Here is a 23,207-nt window from a genome sequence, read left to right as displayed (position 1 = left end):
GTCTCAACCGGTACCAAAAGATTGGGATCATTCCCTGCCTATTTTCGACCACAATGCTTTGAAACTAGAACTCAATCAGAAGAGGAAAGTCAGAAAGAACTCAAATACATGGAGGCTAAAGAGCATCCTACTGAAGAATGAATGGGTCAACCAGGAAATTAAAGAAGAATTAAAAAAATACATGGAAACCAATGAAAATGAAAACACAACTATTCAAAATCTTTGGGATGCAGCAAAGGCAGTCCTAAGAGGCAAGTATATAGCAATACAAGCCTTTCTCAAGAAACAGGAAAGGTCTCAAGTACACAACCTAACCCTACACCTAAAGGAGCTGGAGAAAGAACAGCAAATAAAGCCTAAACCCAGCAGGAGAAGAGAAATAATAAAGATCAGAGCAGAAATCAATGAAATAGAAACTAAAAGAACAGTAGAACAGATCAACAAAACTAGGAGCTGGTTCTTTGAAAGAATTAACAAGATTGATAAACCCCTGGCCAGACTTATCAAAAAGAAAAGAGAAATGACCCAAATCAACAAAATCATGAATGAAAGAGGAGAGATCACAACCAACACCTAAGAAATACAAACAATGATAAGAACATATTATGAGCAACTCTATGCCAGCAAATTAGATAACCTGGAAGAAATGGATGCATTCCTAGAGATGTGTCAACTACCAAAACTGAACCAGGAAGAAATAGAAAACCTGAACAGACCTATAACCACTAAGGAAATTGAAGCAGTCATCAAAAATCTCCCAACAAACAAAAGCCCAGGGCCAGATGGCTTCCCAGGGGAATTCTACCAAACATTTCAAGAAGAATTAATACCTATTCTTCTGAAACTGTTCCAAAAAATAGAAATGGAAGGGAAACTTCCAAACTCATTTTATGAGGCCAGCGTTACCTTGATCCCAAAACCAGACAAAGACCCCATCAAAAAGGAGAATTACAGACCAATATCCCTGATGAACATGGATGCAAAAATTCTCACCAAAATACTAGCCAATAGGATCCAACAGTACATGAAAAGGATTAATCACCACGACCAAGTGGGATTTATCCCTGGGCTGCAAGGTTGGTTCAACATCTGCAAATCAATCAATGTGATACAATACATTAACAAAAGAAAGAACAAGAATCATATGATCCTCTCAATAGATGCAGAAAAAGCTTTTGACAAAGTACAGCATCCTTTCTTGACCAAAACTCTTCAGAGTATAGGGATAGAGGGTACATACCTCAATATCATAAAAGCCATCTATGAAAAACCCACAGTGAATATCATTCTCAATGGGGAAAAACTGAGAGCTTTCCCCCTAATGTCAGGAACGCGGCAGGGATGTCCACTATCACCACTGCTATTCAACATAGTATTGGAAGTCCTAGCCACAGCAATCAGACAACAAAAAGAAATAAAAGGCATCCAAATCGGCAAAGAAGAAGTCAAACTCTCACTCTTTGCAGATGATATGATACTTTATGTGGAAAACCCCAAAGACTCCACCCCAAAACTGCTAGAACTCATACAGGAATTCAGTAAAGTGGCAGGATATAAAATCAATGCACAGAAGTCAGTGGCATTCCTATACACCAAGAAGACAGAAGAAAGAGTAATTAAGGAGTCGATCTCATTTACAATTGCACTGAAAACCGTAAGATACCTAGGAATAAATCTAACCAAAGAGACAAAGGATCTGCACTCAGAAAACTATAAAATACTCATGAAAGAAATTGAGGAAGACACAAAGAAATGGGAAAACGTTCCATGCTCATGGATTGGAAGAACAAATATTGTGAAGATGTCAATGCTACCTAGAGCAATCTACACATTCAATGCAATCCGCATCAAAATACCATCCACTTTTTTCAAAGAAATGGAACAAATAATCCTAAAATTTGTATGGAACCAGAAAAGACCCCGCATAGCCAGAGGAATGTTGAAAAAGAAAAGCAAAGCCGGCGGCATCACAATTACAGACTTCCAGCTCTATTACAAAGCTGTCATTATCAAGACAGCATGGTACTGGCACAAAAACAGACACATCGATCAATGGAACAGAATAGAGAGCCCAGAAATGGACCCTCAACTCTATGGTCAACTCATCTTTGACAAAGCAGGAAAGAATGTCCAATGGAACAAAGACAGTCTCTTCAACAAATGGTGTTGGGAAAATTGGATAGCCACATGCAGAAGAATGAAACTGGACCATTTCCTTACACCACACACAAAAATAGACTCCAAATGGTTGAAAGACCTCAATGTGAGACAGGACTCCATCAAAATCCTAAAGGAGAACACAGGCAGCAATCTCTTTGACCTCAGCCGAAGCAGTTTCTTCCTAGAAACATCACCAAAGGCAAGGGAAGCAAGGGCAAACATGAAGTATTGGGACTTCATCAAGATAAAAAGCTTTTGCAAAGCAAAGGAAACAGTCAACAAAACCAAAAGACAACCGACAGAATGGGAGAAGATATTTGCAAATGACATATCAGATAAAGGGTTAGTATCCAAAATCTATAAAGAACTCATCAAACCCAACACCCAAAGAACAAATGATCCAATCAAGAAATGGGCAGAAGACATGAACAGACATTTTTCCAAAGAAGACATCCAAATGGCCAACAGACACATGAAAAAGTGCTCAACATCGCATGGCATCAGGGAAATCCAAATCAAAACCTCAATGAGATACCACCCCACACCAGTCAGAATGGCTAAAATTAACAAGTCAGAAAATGACTGGTGGGAATGCAAGCTGGTGCAGCCACTCTGGAAAACAGTATGGAGGTTCCTCAAAAAGTTGAAAATAGAGCTACCATATGATCCAGCAATTGCACTACTGGGTATTTACCCCAAAGATACAAAAGTAGGGATCCGAAAGGGTACGTGCACCCCGATGTTTATAGCAGCAATGTCCACAATAGCTAAACTGTGGAAAGAGCCAAGATGTCCATCGACAGATGAATGGATAAAGAAGAGGTGGTATATATATACAATGGAATATTATACAGCCATCAAAATGCATGAGATCTTGCCATTTGCAACGACGTGGATGGAACTGGAGGGTATTATGTTGAGCGAAATAAGTCAAACAGAGAAAGACATGTATCATATGATATCACTGATATGAGGAATTCTTAATTGCAGGAAACAAACTGAGGGTTGCTGGAGTGGGGGGTAGGGTGGGAGGGATGGGGTGACTGGGTGATAGACACTGGGGAGGGTACGTGCTCTGGTAAGCACTGTGAATTGTGCAAGACTGTTGAATCTCAGATCTGTACCTCTGAAACAAATGATGCAATATATGTTAAGAAAAAAAAAAGAAGAAGAAGGTAGTGGGAGGGGAAGAATGAAGCGGGGGAAATCGGAGGGGTAGACGAATCATGAGAGACGATGGACTCTAAAAAACAAGCTGAGGGTTTTAGAGGGGAGGAGGGTGGGAGGATGGGTTAGCCTGGTGGTGGGTATTGAGGAGGGCACATTCTGCATGGAGCACTGGGTGTTATGCACAAACAATGAATCATGGAACACGTCATCTAAAATTAATGATGTAATGTATGGGGATTAACATAAGAATAAAAAAAATTTTAAAAAATAAATCTAATGATGTAATGTATGGGGATTAACATAAGAATAAAAAAATAAAAAAAAATAAAAAAGACTTCCTCAAATGTTCTGGGTAATTAATAAAATCAATATTCTTTCATAGGAGACCAAAAGTTTGTCCTTAGGAATACTTCAGTTTCTAAAAAAAAAAAAACAACTTACATTTTTTGGGGGGGCCTGTATAAATACTTTCACAGTGGTATTTCTAATTGATAGTACTCATTTACTGCCTATAGACACAGCTGAGAGTGTTGTTCTTGGATGCAAAATTCCATCTCCTCTACGGAAAACCATACCCAACAAGGTACCTACAGATTAGTTTCTGTAGAATTATTTTTTTTTTTTCCCCTGCACCAGTTAGCCTATAGGTAAGGAAGAACAACTAGAGTGTCCAAGGAAAACACTCCCATTTTGTTTCTGAGAGATTAAAAAAAAAAATGCTTTCTATGAGGTATCAAGGAAACCAAAATAGAGTTGCTTTAGAACTTCTTTCATCAAAATCACATTTTTCCATCAACTTCTTAACCTGTACACATCCTCCAGGTTCATATATGAGAATGAGATTATCTTTCTGTTCACAATTACACAACAGTGATAGTTATATGATCCTGAACATAAGGGGATGATGGTGCTTGTATTTAGTTAACTCATCTAGTACAAAGATTAAGAAATTAGTCCATTGTCAGAACACTATAGAATACAGATACACATACAGACACATACACACATACCCTCCTCTCCTCCCCCCAAGGATTGAGAATACCATGGAGAAATTAGCCAGGTCTTATCTGATTTTCCAATTTCTGTAGTACATTCAATAGTGACACATCTTGGATTCACAATATACTAAATGCATGTTAAATATTAAAATACAATAGACTTCAAATATAAATTTTATTTTAGATATTATACCTAATGCCTAAACATTCCTAGAACAAATTGAATGAGATTCTTATTCTTGAAATTTCCACTGAGCACATTTAACACAATTTTGTCTCTTTCCTTCTGAGACTATTAGAGACCTTGCACATAGATAGAAAGGCGAGAAAAATGCAAAAGAGGATAGATTTGGGGAACATTTTCCCCCACTTTTTATTGTGGATATTTATAAGATTAAGTCCCCAGTAGATGCCATAGTAGATGTGTAGCTATAACTGGTACCCAATTAATATTTGATAAATAAGCTGATTATTTATAGTGGGAAGCAAAAATGCATTTTTTTCAATGATAGGGTGCTCAAAATTTGTTAGTTACCTGTAATTTTGACCAGCAATGATATATTCAGAAATATCTAAGTTTGACTAGTTATTAAAAAAAGAAAATCTCCAGGCTAGTTATTAAGGGGAAAAAAAAAGTTTACCCTATGAAAGGCAAAAATAAAATATCCCCAAATAACTTTTAAAATCTCAGATTTTATTAATATTTAATATTTACCTCTATAAAATGTTTATTTCAGTTATAGTGCCAAAATGAAAACTCAGAGAAGATTCAGAAGACTTAACAATGTGAACAAGTAAGGGACTTGCAATATGTTTGGTCTTACTTTTTTTTCTGACACTTTTCAATTTTGATCTTGACTTCTCCAGCAGATAAGCGGTTAAAAGTTTTTCAGTATTTAGGAAGTAATGCTTGATAATTTGAACTTTTTAGACAGAGATACCTTTACTTCTTTAATACAAAATGTGTAACATTCTATGGAGAAGCAACATGCTAGACACCAATTACCTTCTCATTTATGTTCATTTCAATATTAGTTTGTATATGAGGGTTCAACAAACTACAGGCCAGTAGTCTCCAATTTTTGCAAGCAAGTTTTACTGGAGTGCAGCCATGCCCACATACTTAAATAGAGCCTCTGATTGATATCCTGCTAAAAACAGCAGACTTGAGAAGTTGCTTCCAAGACTATATGGCCTGCAAAGCTGAAAATATTTATCACTTGCCCTTTACGTAAAATATTTGTCTACACTTGTTTTATACTATCAATTTGAAAATGCTAAATCAGATTAGATATTTGATTAAAATTAATAATTATACCGTAGAAAAGAAGGGTAAGCCTAAATATACTTGCTTAGATTTAAAGATCTGATAGCATCAATTTCTAAATAAAATGAATTCAAAACTATACTTTAGCATCATGTTTCTTAGTTAACTACAGAGAAAATATCAATAAATTCTGTTAGAGCCATCAAATGGCTTTTAAATAACTAACAACTTTGTCCATACAAATTAAATACTTATTTAAGCAATCTAATTAGAAGTGTTGCCTGTGTCTCTTTATTGATTTGACCAACAAGTTTAATTGTACCTTTTATCAGTTATTGCTGTCTAAAGAAATTGCAGTGATCTTTAGAAGAAACTTAGCACATCATAAATGCCTAGAATAGCAGTTAAATGGATAGATTATGGTCTTATATAATATATAAATCACTCCAGGTTGAACTAGGAACATGCATGCATTTCATCACAGAATACTTATGTTAATAATGTTAATTTTCTCACTCAACAACTCAAGTCAATTAGACATTAGACTAACAGTTGAGGTCATTATAGTAATTTTATACCCTGATTCTACTAAAAAGCCAATATTTCCTGCTCATTTGAGCTGGTTAAAAATAACAATCATGACCCCCAAAGAAAGACCAAAATAAGACAGTGCCCTTTTAGCACATAAATAGCTACTAAAAGCAAATATTTTTTTTAGCACCCGTCTTTATAGTTTCACATAGAACAAAGTCTAGGACACTTAACATCATTCATAGAACATCAATACAATGCTATATATAAATTAAATGCTATGTGTAACAATAAAGATGATAGTAAAGAAATATACAGATAAGTGATTTGATGATTACACCTGAAATTAAAACAATTAGTTCTGTAAACCTAATGTTAGATGTGTGTTGATTTTTCATAGAGTTCTGAAATGGTATATCTATTTTAACCAAAACTCCCATTTAAAAAGTTTTTATGTGATGTAAATGTTTCCCCATTATAATTATTGCTAAAGTAGAAGATAATCTTAACAGAATTGATATTACTCAATTTCTTCCAACTCACTTCATTACCTTTATATTGAGAGACTATCACTCTTCCTGCTGTGTACAGTTGCTTTTCAATCTGTAAAGTCATTTAAACAACCTATTAACTGACTTCATGCATACTTTGATAACAGTATTTTGGATGTATGCCATATTGTTTCAGGTAGGCAAAGTTTCAGTAAATGTATATAAATCAGGGGAAAAATATGTCCTTTTGAAAGGAAAATGAAGTAGATTGACAAAGAGAAAAGTATCCAATCTATTTTGTAATACCTTTCATATTATACAGTTTTTATATTTTCTTTTTTTCCAGACAGCAAAAAAGATGTTTTTGGTCAAAATGGTTTTTGAATCACCACATCATGATCTGGTTTAAAATGTTCTATATGGAGCTGGGAAACTGGCAATCTCTCACAATCTGGATTAAACAAATCTATAAATTATAAAATTTGTTAAATAAATCCAGGATTCCAATTTTGATGACATTGTTAATGTCTCATTCTCAATTCCTTTGAATTCCTAAGATATCTGTAACTATTTAAAACAAAAAATAGTCCATGAATCTTTAAATCCAAAATGAAGTAAAAGGAACATATTTCAACTCTGGCAAGAAATTAGTAATTATGTTTTCCAAGGACAAGCATCATAAACTAGTAAAATTACTATTCCTTTGCTATTCTGATATTCTGCCTATTAACTGGATAAAACTGAGACATATCCATCAATAAGTAGCTCAAAGCTAATCCACAGCCATTCCACTAGGTTGCTGGAAGTGGAAATGAGATTGCTGTGAATTAAGAGGTTAACAAGTGGTAAAGAAGCAAAAGTAGGTAGATCTCTGAATAAGTTTGACTATGATGGATAAATGAAAGCTATGGTTGTGGGGGCCAACATAAGGATGATGATATTATAAATGCATGTATTTTTTATAAGGAAGAAGAGATAATAGGTAGTAGTCTAATACATAAGATACAATGAAATATTAAAAAGTATAACTTCTATTAAAGAATGAGAAGAATGGTGGTATTCAGGACCATGACCTCCAGGACACAGGTCATCAGCTATTGAAAAGAAAATCAGGGGGAAACAGAAAAGAGTGAATAGCAATGCAAATATATTTGTCAGTTTAATGGCAGGAGGTTAGATATTACAATTGACTCTTGAACAACATGGGCATTAGGGATGTTGACCCCAAAACAGTCAAAAATCTGTGTGTAACTTTTGACTCTCCAAAAATTTAACCACTAATGGCCTACCCTTGACTGGAAACCTCCTGATAACATAAAGTCAATTAATACATATCTTGTGGGTTATATTTATTACATACTGTATTCTCATAATAAAGTAGGCTAGAGGGGCACCTGGGTGGCTCAGTCAGTTAAGTGTCCGATTCTTAGTTTCTGCTCAGGTCATGATCTCAAGGTCCTGGGATTGAGCCCTGCATCAGGCTCTATGCTCAGTGGGGAGTCTGCTTCCCCTCTCTCTCCCCTGTCCCCCTCCCCCGCTCAAGCGCGCTCTCTCTCTAAAATAAATTTAAAAATCTTGTTTTAAAAAAGGTAAGCTAGAGAAAAGAAAATTTTAAAATCATAAGGAAGATAAAATACATCTAGAGTACTGTATTTATTGAAAAAAAAAATCCAGGCATAAATGGACACATATAATTCAAATCTACATTGTGCAAGGGTCAGCTGCATTTTCTCTGCGAACAGATTGAGTTTTTTCTGCTGCTAGAGGAGGATTTGTACAGTGTGATGCTTACCAAAATTGGAAAACTGTTTAAATAGCTATTGTGATGAATATAAGTGAAACAGATCTTTGTCCTGCAAGACTGAGGGCACAACTGGCAAAAATCTTTAAAGTTTGATGACTCACTTAAGGAGTATACAGCAACCTCGAAGTAGGAAGAGAGAATGCAGAACAACATACATTTGGAGTTTCCCATTACTGGAGTTTTGCCCAGTGACTTCAAAGGAAGGACAACAGGGAATGGAGGTTAAGGTTCTTGGTAAGAGTATGCTTCAGGAGATCTGCCATTGTACCAAAGTAGGAAGGCCAAGAGTTCTATTAAACAGTTGATTGGACAACAGCGACAAAACAAAAAACAAGAGAAAAAACAGAAAACTTAGGGGTCACAAGATTGAAGTTCTCCAAGTTAAGGAAGAGTTACAGTTACGGCAGTGGTATTTGAGGCAAAAAAAGGAACTAAGATGTGACATGTTTGAACTTGAAGGACCTCAATGTTATTAAAAGAAACTGAAAGTATCATTCAGGGAGACTCTGTGGATAGAGCTATGTCAAGTAACTAGGAGGCGGAGTATTGTTTGATATTCTAGATGGATTTAAATCAGGGAGCCTAATGGCAAGTCTGCACAAAGGGAAGAAGACTTAAGCTACATTTCCAAAACCATAAAGAGGAAGGTAAGTTTACATGAAAACAAAGAGAGATTACTGTAGCTGAGTGGCTGAGTGGCCTAACCCTCAATGGGGCCAGGCTATCTTATAAGTGGAGAGGAGGCCCAGGAGCAACATAATCAGCAGGACTCTGTTCCCACCTGAAAAGGAGGGCAACAGTGAAAGCAGCATAACTAGTCTCAGTTACATCAAAAAGATGAAAGAACTCAGGAATGAGAAAGTATTTTCTAAGGACCAGAGGTTCCAGAGTGTACAGTGAAACTATCTGGGTGTATATGAGAAGGGGTTTGGGCAACACAAAAGGCATTACTGGCCAGTATGGGGATGAAAGTGTGGGAGGAGTTATACAATAAGAGAAGACCCCACCATGAGTAATCAGCATAGATACCAGGACTATAAGTCTGGTGGTTTAGTTGGCCATAGCATTTCCTAGAATAATAGTCAAGACTGGGTAGCTTAGAGCTCAAGAGAATGTTTAGAAGACTCCAGCAGTGACCTAGATGAGCAGCACCTCAGATAGTTATGGAGATTCTGGTCCATGTGGAAGGACAGATGTTTGGATTCACAGCTTGTTCTGGGTGTGTAAATAGAGCCCTTATTAGAGGCTCAGCATTCACTGCCACTTATAGCCAGGCTTGTAGGGATAGGGCCCTTGTTCTTTCACATGGCATTTCTTTTTTTTATCTTCACATTTGTTTCATTCTCCCCTTGCTATAAATTCAAAGTTTCTGTTCAGCCATGATTGTTATGTGAATGTTGTTAGTGTGGCTTTTTAGCCTCTTTCCCTCAGACATCATCTATATACTTCAATTCTCACTGCTAATTGGCACATTCTGCCCATATTTCTTTGTTTGGATGCCTAAAAAAGACTGATAAGCTTAGCTCCACCACACTCCTCTCCTTTAGCCACAAAAGTCACTGGCAGTCCATGGCAACCCTCAGGTCAGATCTATTCAGGTGAACTGCATATAAAGCATTGCTTTATTTCACAGCAAAGCTTGAAATCAGTACACATTTAATGATAGACATAGTCAGATCAAAGATAAAAGCATTCATATTTAAAAAATATATTGATCTTGTGGCATAGAAGTTGAAAGTTTACCTTTTCTTCATGAACAATAGCAAAAAATAATTCCAGGCCTAAGAATGCTCCAAAGCTTTCAAAGGCTGTAATTATATAGCCCTTTTTCTGAGAACAATGCAATGAATTGAGAAAAATGATGTATATTATCAGGCTTCCTGAAGAGAGGGGTAAGATCCTTTTTTTTTTTTTTTTTGTCCAAAAGTTGGTTGTCCATCTGACTATTCTGATGGAGCATCAACACTACACAAAGCTGTCTAAAATTTGCAGCTCTTTTATTATTTGCCAACAGAGAAAGGCCACATCTTAGATCTTTTTTCGAGCATACATTCTTTTTTTTATATTATAGTGTTTTTTTTTTCATTTTTCTTGCTTTTATTTATTTTTTCAAATTTTTATGTAAATTCTAATTAGTTAACATATAGCATAATACTGGTTTTGGGAATAGAATTTAGTGATTCACCACTTACATATAACACCAAGTGCTCATCACAACAAGTGCTCTCCTTAATGCCCATCACCCATCTAGCCCATTCCCCCACCCATGTCCCTCCATCAACCCTCAGTTTGTTCTCTATCCTTAAGAGTCTCTAATGGTTGGTTTCCTTTTCTCTCTTTTTTTCCCCTTCCCATATGTTCCTCTGTTTTGTTTCTTAAATTCTATATATGAGTGAAAACTATGGTATTTGTCTTTCTCTGATTGACTTATTTAGCTTAGCATAATACTCTCTAGCTCCACCCGTGTTGCTGCAAACAGCAAAAATTTCATTCTTTTTGATGATTTAGTAGTATTCCATTATATATATATATATGTATATATATACCACATCTTTTTTATCCATTCATAAGTTGATGGACACTTGGTAGAGCATACATTCTTAACATTACTTCACCTTGCACTTATTAGAAACTTATTTGTTTTTGAGAAGTATTGTCTGAATAATTTGCCACTCATTTTTAAAAATAATCCATATCCTTTTAAGGAATACCATAAAAGAACTGTATACCTGGACTGCATCTGGCTGTCTCCATACAAATACATTTAGTGAAATGCACTTTATTATATTAATAACTTTCTATAAAGCATTATGAAAAAAACCTTGTGATTAAAAAATCTGTATCTATAATAAGGATGTTATTGAAAAAATTATCCAGTTCTTTGCACAGAGTGTACCTGACGAGAGTACAAGACAAACGTTCCCCCATGGTATTTTTTAAATTTTATGTACACTGAAAACCATGTAACAGATGTTGTGGAAAATAAAGCTGCCTACTAGAATTTAAAAAAAGACTTTGTTTTTTAAGAACCAACTACTATAGAGAGCAAACATAAGAGTGTCAGTATATAGCCTAACAGAGTGCATGTTCAACTCTCAGCTGCTAAACAGTCCTTTTTATACAATGCCTCATAGGAGATTTCTGAGGCAGAGACTCCTAACTGACCAGCATTAACCTCTTCCCAACACAGAGCTCATCTACATTTCTTAGCTGCCTGCTCTTGTTGTTCATTGTGCCCATGTGACTAGATCTCAGCAAGGAGGTATTTGTGAAAGTGATGTGTAGCTCTTCCAGGTCAAGGATTTTAGGAAGCAAATAGTTCTCTCCATACTCTTTTTCCTTTGGCCTGTGGACTACAGATGAAGATGAGACCTTAAGGAGCAGCAGAAAGATACATAGGGAGGACCTGTGGGCTTTAAATTATCTCCCCACATTTGCCTTTCCATTAACACACCAGGCCTTGTACTGTCATATGAATGCAAGATAAGCTATTTTGATATGTCCTGAAATGTTAGAGTTGTTTTGCCTAACTAATACATTTTGAGATTATTTTTTGATCGGTAGGGAGAGGAGGGCTGGTGATACCATGTGGAAAGGAGACCTTATAACATATTGCTAACATATTGCCTTTTTAAAAAAAAATATAAGGTGTGATTCTTCACTGACCCAGTTTCTCTTCATGTGTACACTAGAAAAGAATTAAGGAGGGGCGCCTGGGTGGCTCAGTTGGTTAAGCGACTGCCTTCGGCTCAGGTCATGATCCTGGAGTCCCCGGATCGAGTCCCGCATCGGGCTCCCTGCTCGGCAGGGAGTCTGCTTCTCCCTCTGACCCTCCTCCCTCTCATGCTCTCTGTCTCTCATTCTCTCTCTCTCTCAAAAAAAAAAAAAAAAAAAAAAAAAGAAAAAGAAAAGAATTAAGGAAACAGATGATGAATAGAAAATGCTCAGTGAAGTTCACTGCCACATGTATGTAAGTTATTAATGCTAGCTGCTAGTAAGACTAGTGTCCTTACTTTTGTTTTAATAATCATTATAGCCCAATTAAAAGGCCACATCTTCACCTAGGGAGGGCATTTTTTTTAATTGCATTAAATCATCACTTTTTGTTACCTTTTAGACTATTTTTCCTTTTTTTTTTTTCCACAAATGTCACTATTTTTGTCTCTGTTTTTGAGCAGTTGCCTCTATACAAAACAATGAGAAATAAAGCCTTTGGTTTCTTTTGGCAGTTGCAACATTCCACAATTCTACTCCCATATAATGAAGAATGAGTTAGTAAAGCAGAGGATCATACAAGATACTGAAAAGAGTAAATATATCACAGAGGATGACATGGTGTCTAACCATCCTGCACAGGATGACCTCTGTGAGTGGGCCTGAATGCAATGGGCCAGATAGTAAGATCCACAAGGAACACTTCAAGGAAATAAGGAGAATGAATATAGAGAGATTGAAATCTGGGAGAATTAGACAATTAAGAGAAAACTCAAAATTCATCTTGGGAACATCCTCCAGTGAATGACAGAGGTCAGAGATCATGACACTGACCAAAGCAATCCTAATAGAATAATTATCTCCAAAGTAAAGCATACTTAAATATCATAGTAATATAAGTGATATTCACTGATTTTCTTTTCTATTTTTTTATTATGTTCAATTAGCCAACATATAGTACATCATTATTTTTTGATGTAGTGCTCAACGATTCATTAGTTGTGTATAACACCCAGTGCTCATCACAACACATGCCCTCCTTAATACCCATCACTCTGTTACCCCATCCCCCCACCCCCCTCCCTTCTGTAACCTTCAGTTTGGTTCCCAGAGTCCAGAGTCTTTTATGGTTTGTCTCCCTTTCTGATTTCTTCCCATTCAGTTTTCCCTCCCTTCCCCTGTGGTCCTCTGCACTATTCCTTATGTTCCACATATCAGTGAAACCACATGATAATTGTCTTTCTCTGCTTGACTTATTTCACTTAGCATAGTCCCCTCCAGTTCCATCCATGTCGATGCAAATGGTAGGTATTCATCCTTTCTGATGGCTGAGTAATATTCCATTTATATATGAACTGATTTTCAACTTTTACAATCAACTTCAAGAACAATCTTGGAGCATTTTACAACTGTTATAACTTTGACAAAATAAAATTATAATTATAGCTGTGAAGGTCTAGGAAGGTGAAGGGGATGAAAAGGAGGAGGGAAGGTGGGATCATTGCACAAATGAGAGAAATGTAGTCTGTGGTACATATAAAAATAGGGTTTTAATTATGCTATTGGAAGATGAAATGAGAAACCAAAACTGTTAATATATTCATCTGGGTTGAGGAGAATGTTAAAGAAAGGTGGAGAGTAGGGTAACATTTGGCCAAATTCTATATATGTGCAGTTAAAAGCATTATATTTTAAATAAGTAAATATTATAGAACTAGGAAATGACCAAAAGTGCTCACCCCTTGGGAGTAGGTCACTGGATGATGAGGATGAATAGTGTCTTGATTCTCAATGTTGCTCCATTTTAATATGTGCTTTTTATGATTGGAAATTAATGTGTTGTTTGATAATTCTCTGGAGGATAAAAAAAGAAAGATTGGAAAGAGAGTTTTGTGGATCTAAGTTTTCCTTTTTAGGATAAGAATAACTTTTGAGAGATACCTAGTAAGGCCCATGGTAGGTTTTAATACCTGCTCAATCCCTGAACATATTGCATTCACCTGAGAGAACTCTCTTTTTCTTCAAGAGCCTCGTCAGCCTATAAGTGGTTGTAGATAATGCACAGCTATATAACTTCTGTATATAAAGATAGGTAATATTTTGTGTAAGTACCATAAGACCAATATTATTTTCCAAACTTACAAATTATAACCAATAACATTGAAATAAATGGACTTTTATTTAAAACTCATTAAAAATGCACATTGTATACAAAATGAAAGGTCACAATAGTTTAATTCTATATATTTTTTCCCATTTCTAAGACCTATGTCTATTCCTGAGACCTATATCCTCAAAAAGCTATGCTAAGTTAATCTGATGAAAAGTAAACCAACAATTCCAATGTAGTTGAAACAAAAGGAGAAAAAAAGATAACTAGGGTAATAGAAAGATAGACATTTTAGCCTAGCTGAAGAAGACCAAGAGACTTCCTAGAGGCTTTGTGCTTCTTGGCCACTAAATAGATTTATATGTGCCATTGTTAATTAAATCAAGACCCTCACATTAAACCCTGATTATTATTGCTAGCTATCATGAGGTTCAAGGTTCCTCAATAGTTATTTTAAAATTCACACACATGTTTCATATTTGCTGGACTGGTTCATTGAATAATTGATGGATTTTTTTTTCTTTTTCAAAAGCTGGTATATTGTGGAGCACACCAAGAAGAGAGAGATGGCTTGCTTGCCAGCTTACTTGAGGTGCACTATAACTCTTTCCATTTTAGAAAATTTACTATTAAACACTAAAAAGAGAGTGTGTCCAACTAAAATATTCAGAACTGAGCCAACTAAAATGGATCTGTAATAGCTGAATGTAACAGCTGAATAGATTGCATTCATAACTAGGTGTGTTGCTAAAGTAATAATATTTTCCTCAGTAGGACACAAGAAAAACTTCTGCTCACATTAGCTCAACACTACATTATGATCCTCTAGGTTTAGCTAGTGTTGGACTGATGCAGCTCACAAGATAAAAAGTAACTTCATCGATCATTTATAAGGGATTCTGTGGTCGACTCTGCTCTAAATTGGGCATGAAATAAATGGATTACTGAAAAAGCAGAGCAACAAAATCTATTATGAACTTGAAATGAATCTTGAAATAGCCAATCGTTTTCTATGGTGCAGTATTTTCAATGCTATTGTTTTGTTTTATTCATTTTTAAAGCTTTGCTGAAAAGGAATTATGTTATTCTTTCTCTTTTCTTTCAGTACTTGCGAATTCAACATTAACTTTTACCTCATCTCCATTTGGTTTTACTTTAAAAAAAAACAAGAATTTTAAGGAATTTAAAGCTTCTATTGACATGGTGACAGCGTTATACATTACTTTTCAACTGTATTCTCACAGATTTCTCTAGCATGATCTGAGATTTTCTTAACATCATAAAATGAACAATTTATAATAGAATCACTTAATTATTACAGAATGGTGGGTCAACTATTTCCAATAATTACACAAAATAAAGAAGCAATAAAATTTCCAGAGCTTTTAACTCTAGTTTCTAAATTTATTTTTGTCTTAAAAGCTGCAGGTCAGTGCATTAATTGCCATTAGGTGAGTTTGTGTAAATTCAGAGCATTTGTCGTTTCATTATTTGCTGTTGATGAAAAAATAAGTTTAGAGATCAATATATATCTCCTAAAGAGGAGTTAAAATGTTTTAAAAGTTAAGGACATATTTGTGATTATGTCAGAAAGTCTGTTGGTCTGATTTTTAAAATCAGACTCATTATAATTACAGGAACATTGGAGTTTCTGCTCTATTACAAAAGTACTTTGGGAAAAAAAACTTTCTGTGGAAATAGTCAACTTAGGAAGGCATTAAAAACTAGGAAACCTTGTAACCAGAGCACTAATAAAATCATAATCAGAGTAATAATGTGGTAAAATTCCTAATAAATGAAGATTATCCTATTCCTCACCTTAAAAAATAGAATGTGACTATAGTTTGATAGAAAGGGAAATGAGGCAGGAATGCAGCTGCCAAGTGAGGAAAACAAGAGCAAAGAGACATCTCTAAGAGGAGCAGGTGGAGTAGTTTGTTTCTTTTGCACACACACACACACACAAATAACTATGAAATAAGCTTTCAGCTGCTGATTCTGTGTAATAAAAAGCTATAATGTGTTGAGAAAAAAATATATAAATCAATGTGATATGAATTCCAAACTATTCTCAAATTGATGATTGAGTCACATTTATGCTACTATGATAGTACTAAAGAGTAATAAAGCTCTTACATTTATTTTGTTTAGGAAAAGTTACCTGATCAGTATTTTATTTTATTTTAAGACTTATTTATTTCTTCTTGGGGGGGAGGGGAGGAGCAGAGGGGGAGGGAGAGAGAATCTTAAGTTGACTCTGCTCTGAGCATGGAGGCTTACATGGGGCTTGATCTCAGGGCCCTGAGATCACGACCTTGAGATTATGACCTGAGCTGAAACCAAGAGTCCAGATGCTTAAGCGACTGTGCCACCCAGGTGTCCCTTGATTAGTATTTTAAAATCTCTAATGAAATCTCAATGCAGGTAAGCGAAACAAACTTGGGCTGATGTAATTGGTAAAGAGGCATCGTTCACTAAGGATAACCAAGCCAGGAAAATGTTTGGTCATTTTTGTGGTTTGCATGGTTTTCTTGTTTTTGTCTGGGCTTAGACATGATTAAGGAGTTATCCTGTTTTTGCTCTGCTCCATACATTCATAGTGACGGTGTCTAATGACGGTCTTTGGAATTATCAATGTTATGAAGGGAACATCATGCTACAGCTGTTAGTGCCAGACCAAGGACAAGCTGACAGCTGTCAGGGCTGCATTTTTTTTTTTTTCAGAGGACTAAAGTGGATAGAAATAATGAGGGAATTTCTGTCAAAACTTGATAAATATTCTCATTCCCCAGAGAAAAAGAGAAATCCCGAGGATTTTAGAGCATGTCGAACGCTTCATGGGATGGCTGCTACATGGACCATCTAGAGAGGGGAGAGCACAACCACCAGTCCTTTAACTTCCCAAAAAGTCATCCTGTCCAACCTGGAGATAAAAGCGTAAGATGTCATATATGAGAGGCCATGAAGACAGTAATGAGGGGCATCACAGGAGCCAAACGTGTGAACAAATGACCAATGACTTTGAGCAGCCTTTTTTTTTAAAAAAAGATTTTATTTATTTATTTGACAGAGAGAGACACAGTGAGAGAGGGAATATAAGAGCAGCCTTTTTTACTTCATTAACATAAAGGCACTTCTAAGTCCCAGAAGCCTTGATAGAAACCCATACTTGAATGGCTGGGGGTAATTCTTATGAGTTACTAATGTTAGGATCTCTTTTTATCTTGAGGAGTTTGGAAGACTTGGAATCAGAAATTAACTGGTTTCCCAAACATATAGTACTTTGTATAATAAAATTAAACTGTGATTTTAAAAAAATTTCAAATTGTGGTTTTGAAGTCAAACCGGATACATTCACACATTTATACATTCATAGTAGATTATCAACTAAAATAACATTTTATACAATTCTGGCTATTTTATATGATTATGAATATGATGCTACATGCCAATTTTATGCCCATTTATAGTTTATATGATAGATCTTCACATGTCATGAAGTTATTTGGGAAAGTCATGACATCTTTATAGGCCTTAATTATCACATTTCTAAAATAAGAATGCATGGACTAATATGTCCTTCAAAACTCTATTCTTTTGTTTAAATATATGGAAATTAGCATTTATGTTTAGTTTTATATACATACCTATTGGGAAGAACCACAGGAGACCAAAGCTCAGTTCCTCAAAATGTAAACTGTAGTTTGAGGATGTCTATAAGGAAACAAAATAATTTTTTCCACCCAAGGATAGTGCTAAAATATTTTGGCCAATAAACATATTTCCATAAATATATTTCTGTAAATATTCCATAAATATATTTCCATAAATAACCCAATATCTTTTTTTTCCCCCAGCTGCAGTTTTCTATTTCTCTCCACATTAGACTTATTATTTAATTTCAGGACTAATGAAAGATGGGTCTGCAAAATAACTGGACAAATGCATCACAAGCATTAGCAGCAAATCAGAGTGTATGCTTGTGGCTATCTTAAGGCTCGTCTTTCATACATAGCATCTCTATCAATGTATAGCGTCATTGTGCCATCATATCCCATTTATCTTCTCAATCTACTTATGCTATCAAGGTAAAATACAAAATAAATATGAAATCAAAAAACATTTTATTAATTATTAAATTGGAAATAATTTACCAACAACTCTGTCTTTAAATCAAAACTATTTGATTATTATTTTTTCTTAAATCAATTTTATTTTAGATTTAGGTCTTACTTCTTGTGGTGGTGGTGTTGTGGTTGTACAAAAAGATCATATATTTTGAACTCCAAAGTACTGGATTCAATCTTGAGATTCAATCTTTCATTTGTTTGGTGTATGAACTTATGTGAATTATTTAACTTCTTTGAGCATCACATGTTTCCACTATAATATGAGGATAATAATAACTGCCATACAGAGTCATGAAATAAAATAAGTCAACATATTGAAATTTTTAAATTTAATATGAAGTGAAAATATGTTATTTCATGAATAAAGTAAATTCTTAGCTCATGAAATTATAGAGGAGTGATGTGAAAATATTGACAGCATCAGCATTAACTAGATCTGTGGTTGATGACTCTAAGCTGTAAGGGAGGTGGCAAATGGAAAAATTGCTCACAGCCTACAGCAGCTTGTTGTTGGTTTCAACCACCCATTATGCTTTTGACTGGGCAAGTTATTTTACCAAGTTCCTCATTTGTAAAGTATATAATATATATACACAACAGCATTGTGAGTTTTTTAATTTATTTTTTTTAAAGATTTTATTTATTTATTTATTTGAGAGAGAGAGAGACTGAGAGAGAGAGCACATGAGAGGGGGGAGGGTCGGGAGGGTCAGAGGGAGAAGCAGACTCCCTGCCGAGCAGGGAGCCCGATGCGGGACTCGATCCAGGGACTCCAGGATCATGACCTGAGCCGAAGGCAGTCGCTCAACCAACTGAGCCACCCAGGTGCCCTGAGTTTTTTAATTTAAAAATACATGAAAAGTAATTAAAATCATTTGGCACATACGTGCACAGTACATGTCAGCTATTAGATTGTTCCTACTCCACTTCTGGCCTTTATGGAAGTTCATCCTTTAGATTTGTGCTTCCAGTGTGTGTTTACATTCTTTTTTGCCTAACCACCTTAGCTCTTTGACACTGTTTTCACCTATAAAGAATTTGTAATGTAATATAAACACTTAAAGAATTAATATTTTGGGGTCAAAGAAGAGAAAAGAGACCAATGAGATGGTCCTTCATTCTCTACATAGAGCTTTTATTTATTTATTTATTTATTTATTTATTTATTTATTTATTTATTTATTTACAGCCACATGAAGAAGAATAAAACTGGACCATTTCCTTACACCACACATAAAAACAGACTCAAAATGGATGAAAGACCTAAATGTGAGGCAGGAGTCCATCAAAATCCTAAAGGAGAACACAGGCAACAACCTCTTCAACCTCAGCCGCAGCAACTTCTTCCTAGAAACATCGCCAAAGGCAAGGGAAACAAGGGCAAAAATGAACTATTGGGACTTCATCAAGATAAAAACTTTTGCAAAGCAAAGGAAACAGTCAACAAAACCAAAAGACAACCAAAAGAATGGGAGAAGGTGTTTGCAAATGACATATCAGATAAAGGGCTAGTATCCACAATCTATAAAGAACTTATCAAACTCAGCACCCAAAGAACAAATGATCCAATCAAGAAATGGGCAGAAGACATGAACAGACATTTTTCCAAAGAAGACATCCAAATGGCCAACAGACACATGGAAAAGTGCTCAACATTGCTTGGCATCAGGGAAATCCAAGTCAAAACCTCAATGAGATACCACCTCACATCAGTCAGAATGGCTAAAATTAACAAGTCAGGAAATGACAGATGTTGGCAGGGATGCAGACAAATTGATTATCTTTAATTGGAACTAGGTGAAACATATGAGTCACTTAAACTAATTTAAATTTGTTGGTTTAATTAAGATAGACATGTTATTAGCATTAAATATGAAACTTTTATTCTATCTAGATTTGCTGAAGGTCAAATAAGGTTGTGTTATCTCTGTTTCAATTTGTCAACAAAAAAGATGACTTACAATGATGGTTAATTTTGTCTGTCTCAAAGTTTTCATGGGTAATTGTTAAGATAGCATTGAAAGTCTTTGGTAACTTGAAAATTTAAAGTTTTGCTTGAATGATAAATGGGATTGAATTCATTGGCCATCTAGGTCTTTTCGAAATAGAATAGAGTGCTAAGAGCTATTTTTTAATCCGATATCAGAACTGTCCATTATATCATTTACATGTCTCTACCCATGTCATAAAATATGATCCCTTTTGCTATAACTTTCTTCTAATCATCTAAAAAAAGTCATTTTTATATGTGTCCATATTATAAATGTCATGTGTGGTGGACATTAGTACAGTTTACCAATATTTATAGTTCTCTTCCTTCTAGGCATACAATCTATTTGCATGTCCCACATTTGTGAGGTCATCTCTGAAATGGTTAAGGAAATGTGTGCCCTTCCAGGTGGACATGTTTAATGTCTGGTGCCCTGTTCATCAGCCCACATAGTCTCTGCTTTGGTGATTGTGGAAAACATAATGTGATAAGAAGGTACCACTTATCAGGTGAAGCTGCTTAGACCACTAAGTCTACACATAGACAACAACTGTCCTGAAGTATTTCCTGGATGCACAGTGGATTTTGAGTAAGTTAGGTATATATTTCCTGTGGTAAGCCACTGAAATTTGAGGTTGTTACCACAGTAAAGACTAGTGTATTATGAATTTACATTATGTAAATTAAATATTGTCAGATTAAGATTAAATTTTCCATTAAGTTACTGGATTTTTCTAAGTACATTATCTGTGTACTAATGGCTTTTAAAAGAAATTTATGGCATTGATTAAAATATTTAGAAATCAGAGAGATGCTTAGGAATATGCCATCCATCTATAATGAAGCAGGATACCAGCTTTTCTTCCTAAGACTTCAGAGAACCCAGTTCCTGGAAACCTCTCTCAACCAGTATTTTGTTGTTGTTGAAATGTTGTGAACTGTTATTGTCTGGATTTTTTTTTTCCCTAAGAAAAATGATTAAAGTACTTCCTAGTAAAAAAAAAAAAAAAAAAAAAAGGAATATATTATCATTGAGCTCAGAATGTATCTTTCCCACAGTGTTGGTGCAAAGAGACTGTTCACAGTGATGCAGGATGATTTTAATAAAATGGGCTAAAAGGCTTTAAATAAAATTTAAAATAACACTTTACCATTTTTAGTTAGGTTTGTCCAAAATGTTAAATACAGATCAAATAGTCTTATTTCAAAATATTTCTAGCATATATTTCCCTGAACTTTTAAAAATAGATATTTTCTTGCCAAAAAAAAAAAAATGATCAAAGAAGTGTGACAGAAAATCCAAACCAACCTTGGTTTAAGCAAAATAAAAAATAAAATATTTCTCTCTCATTTTAAGTGAGGCAGGAACTCCAGGGCTGGAATGGTGCCACATTGTGTGAAGACACAAGTATTTTTTACCTGATTGTTATGCTGACTGTCCCCCTTTCCCAACATGATCTTGGTTTAGAAATATGTATAAAATGAGAGAAAAATAAAAGAAAAAAATGCTTACTTAGCACTGCCTTAGGGAAAAACATTTGCTTAGGCAATGAGACACATCACAAAAGAGTAGGACAGGATTCCTTCACACAAAGAGCCCACACTTTCAAGAGGAATACACACTAGTAAATGAGCAAGTATAGTATGATGCAATAAGTACCATGGTCAAAAAAATCAGAATAGGGTTTAGAAGTGAGTTGACACTGTAGATGGGTCTTCCTTTTGGATGGGGGACAGAGTAAAGAGGTCAGATCAGGCAGAAAAAATAATCTGCACCAAAGTACAGTGAAATGAAGATAAAACAAGCAGAAGTTTTAAGTGACTGTGGTGTAGATGCAATTCATAAAGAGATAGAGGAGAATTATGAAGATCAGATTGGATATAAAAGTTGAGGGCAGATTGTAAAAGGTGTTGTATGTTTTCTTAATAATTTAGACCTTGAGTATTGAGAAGTTTATAGCATTATGCATTGAAAAAAATTTAATTTTGGTTTAATTTTTAGAATAAAAAATTCTGTCAGTATTATAGAATAGTGATTTTAATAATGGAGAGATATGCAAAGAGAGATACACTATAAAGATATAATAAATGTTAAATCAGAGCAGCTCACTTGCATGGGCCTCTCCAAGACACTGTGGGGATTAACAACATATTCACATAATCATAAGATTTTATAAAATTTGAAAAAATTAAACTCCAATCATTTAAAACCACTTTCACTTCCCATGTTGACTTTTTTCTAATCTCTCTTCCACAGATAAGGTAGCAATGCATTGGCATTCTTTGGCATTTTATACATTCAAATTCTTGGAAGATATGAAGAAATTTAGGTTGCATTAATGTCAGGACAGAATGTAGGGACAGCAAGCCTGTGTTTGTGGCTAGGTGAAGCACTGAGAGTTTAATCAATGAAGTGGTGAGAAAAAAGTGAGGAATCATGGTGGATATTTTTTAGTCCCCCAGGAGCTTCCATGATCATTTGCAATATTGTAATCTGAAAAGTATAGTGTATATTGTATATACCTGGACAAAAACCAATTAACATAAGTCATCACAAAGGAGTAAAAAGAGTAGACAGTATACCAAACCACCTCCCATATTCAAACAAATAATAATTAAAATAACTTCAATCCCACACTATATCATAGTAAAAGTGTCTATCCAACAAGAAGATCTAACAATTGTAAATCTTTATGTCCCCAATTTGGGAGCACCCAAATACACAAAATAATTAATAACAAACATAAAGAAACTCATTCATAATAATACAATAACAGTAGGGGACTTTAATACCCCACTCATAGCAATGGACAGATCAGCTGAGCAGAAAATCAACAAGGAA

General features: G+C 35.0%; 1 long non-coding RNA gene across 1 annotated transcript in view; it reads left to right on the top strand.

The window, feature by feature from the left end:
• Positions 1-22,505, top strand: part of LOC123848297 (uncharacterized) — an 844,895-nt gene extending 822,390 nt beyond the window's left edge. The window contains exon 8 of the long non-coding RNA XR_010409502.1: positions 19,565-22,505. This is a non-coding gene — a long non-coding RNA (uncharacterized LOC123848297). The remainder of the gene's footprint in view (positions 1-19,564) is intronic.
• Positions 22,506-23,207: the final 702 nt, after the last annotated feature.

Source organism: Mirounga angustirostris, unplaced genomic scaffold (assembly GCF_029215605.1).
Source record: "Mirounga angustirostris isolate CCGP_5_RB_7025 unplaced genomic scaffold, mMirAng1.0.hap1 SCAF_2, whole genome shotgun sequence".
NCBI lineage: Eukaryota > Metazoa > Chordata > Mammalia > Carnivora > Phocidae > Mirounga > Mirounga angustirostris.
The sequence above is the reverse complement of the archived record's forward strand: the minus strand, read 5'-3'. Positions and strand labels throughout refer to the sequence as shown.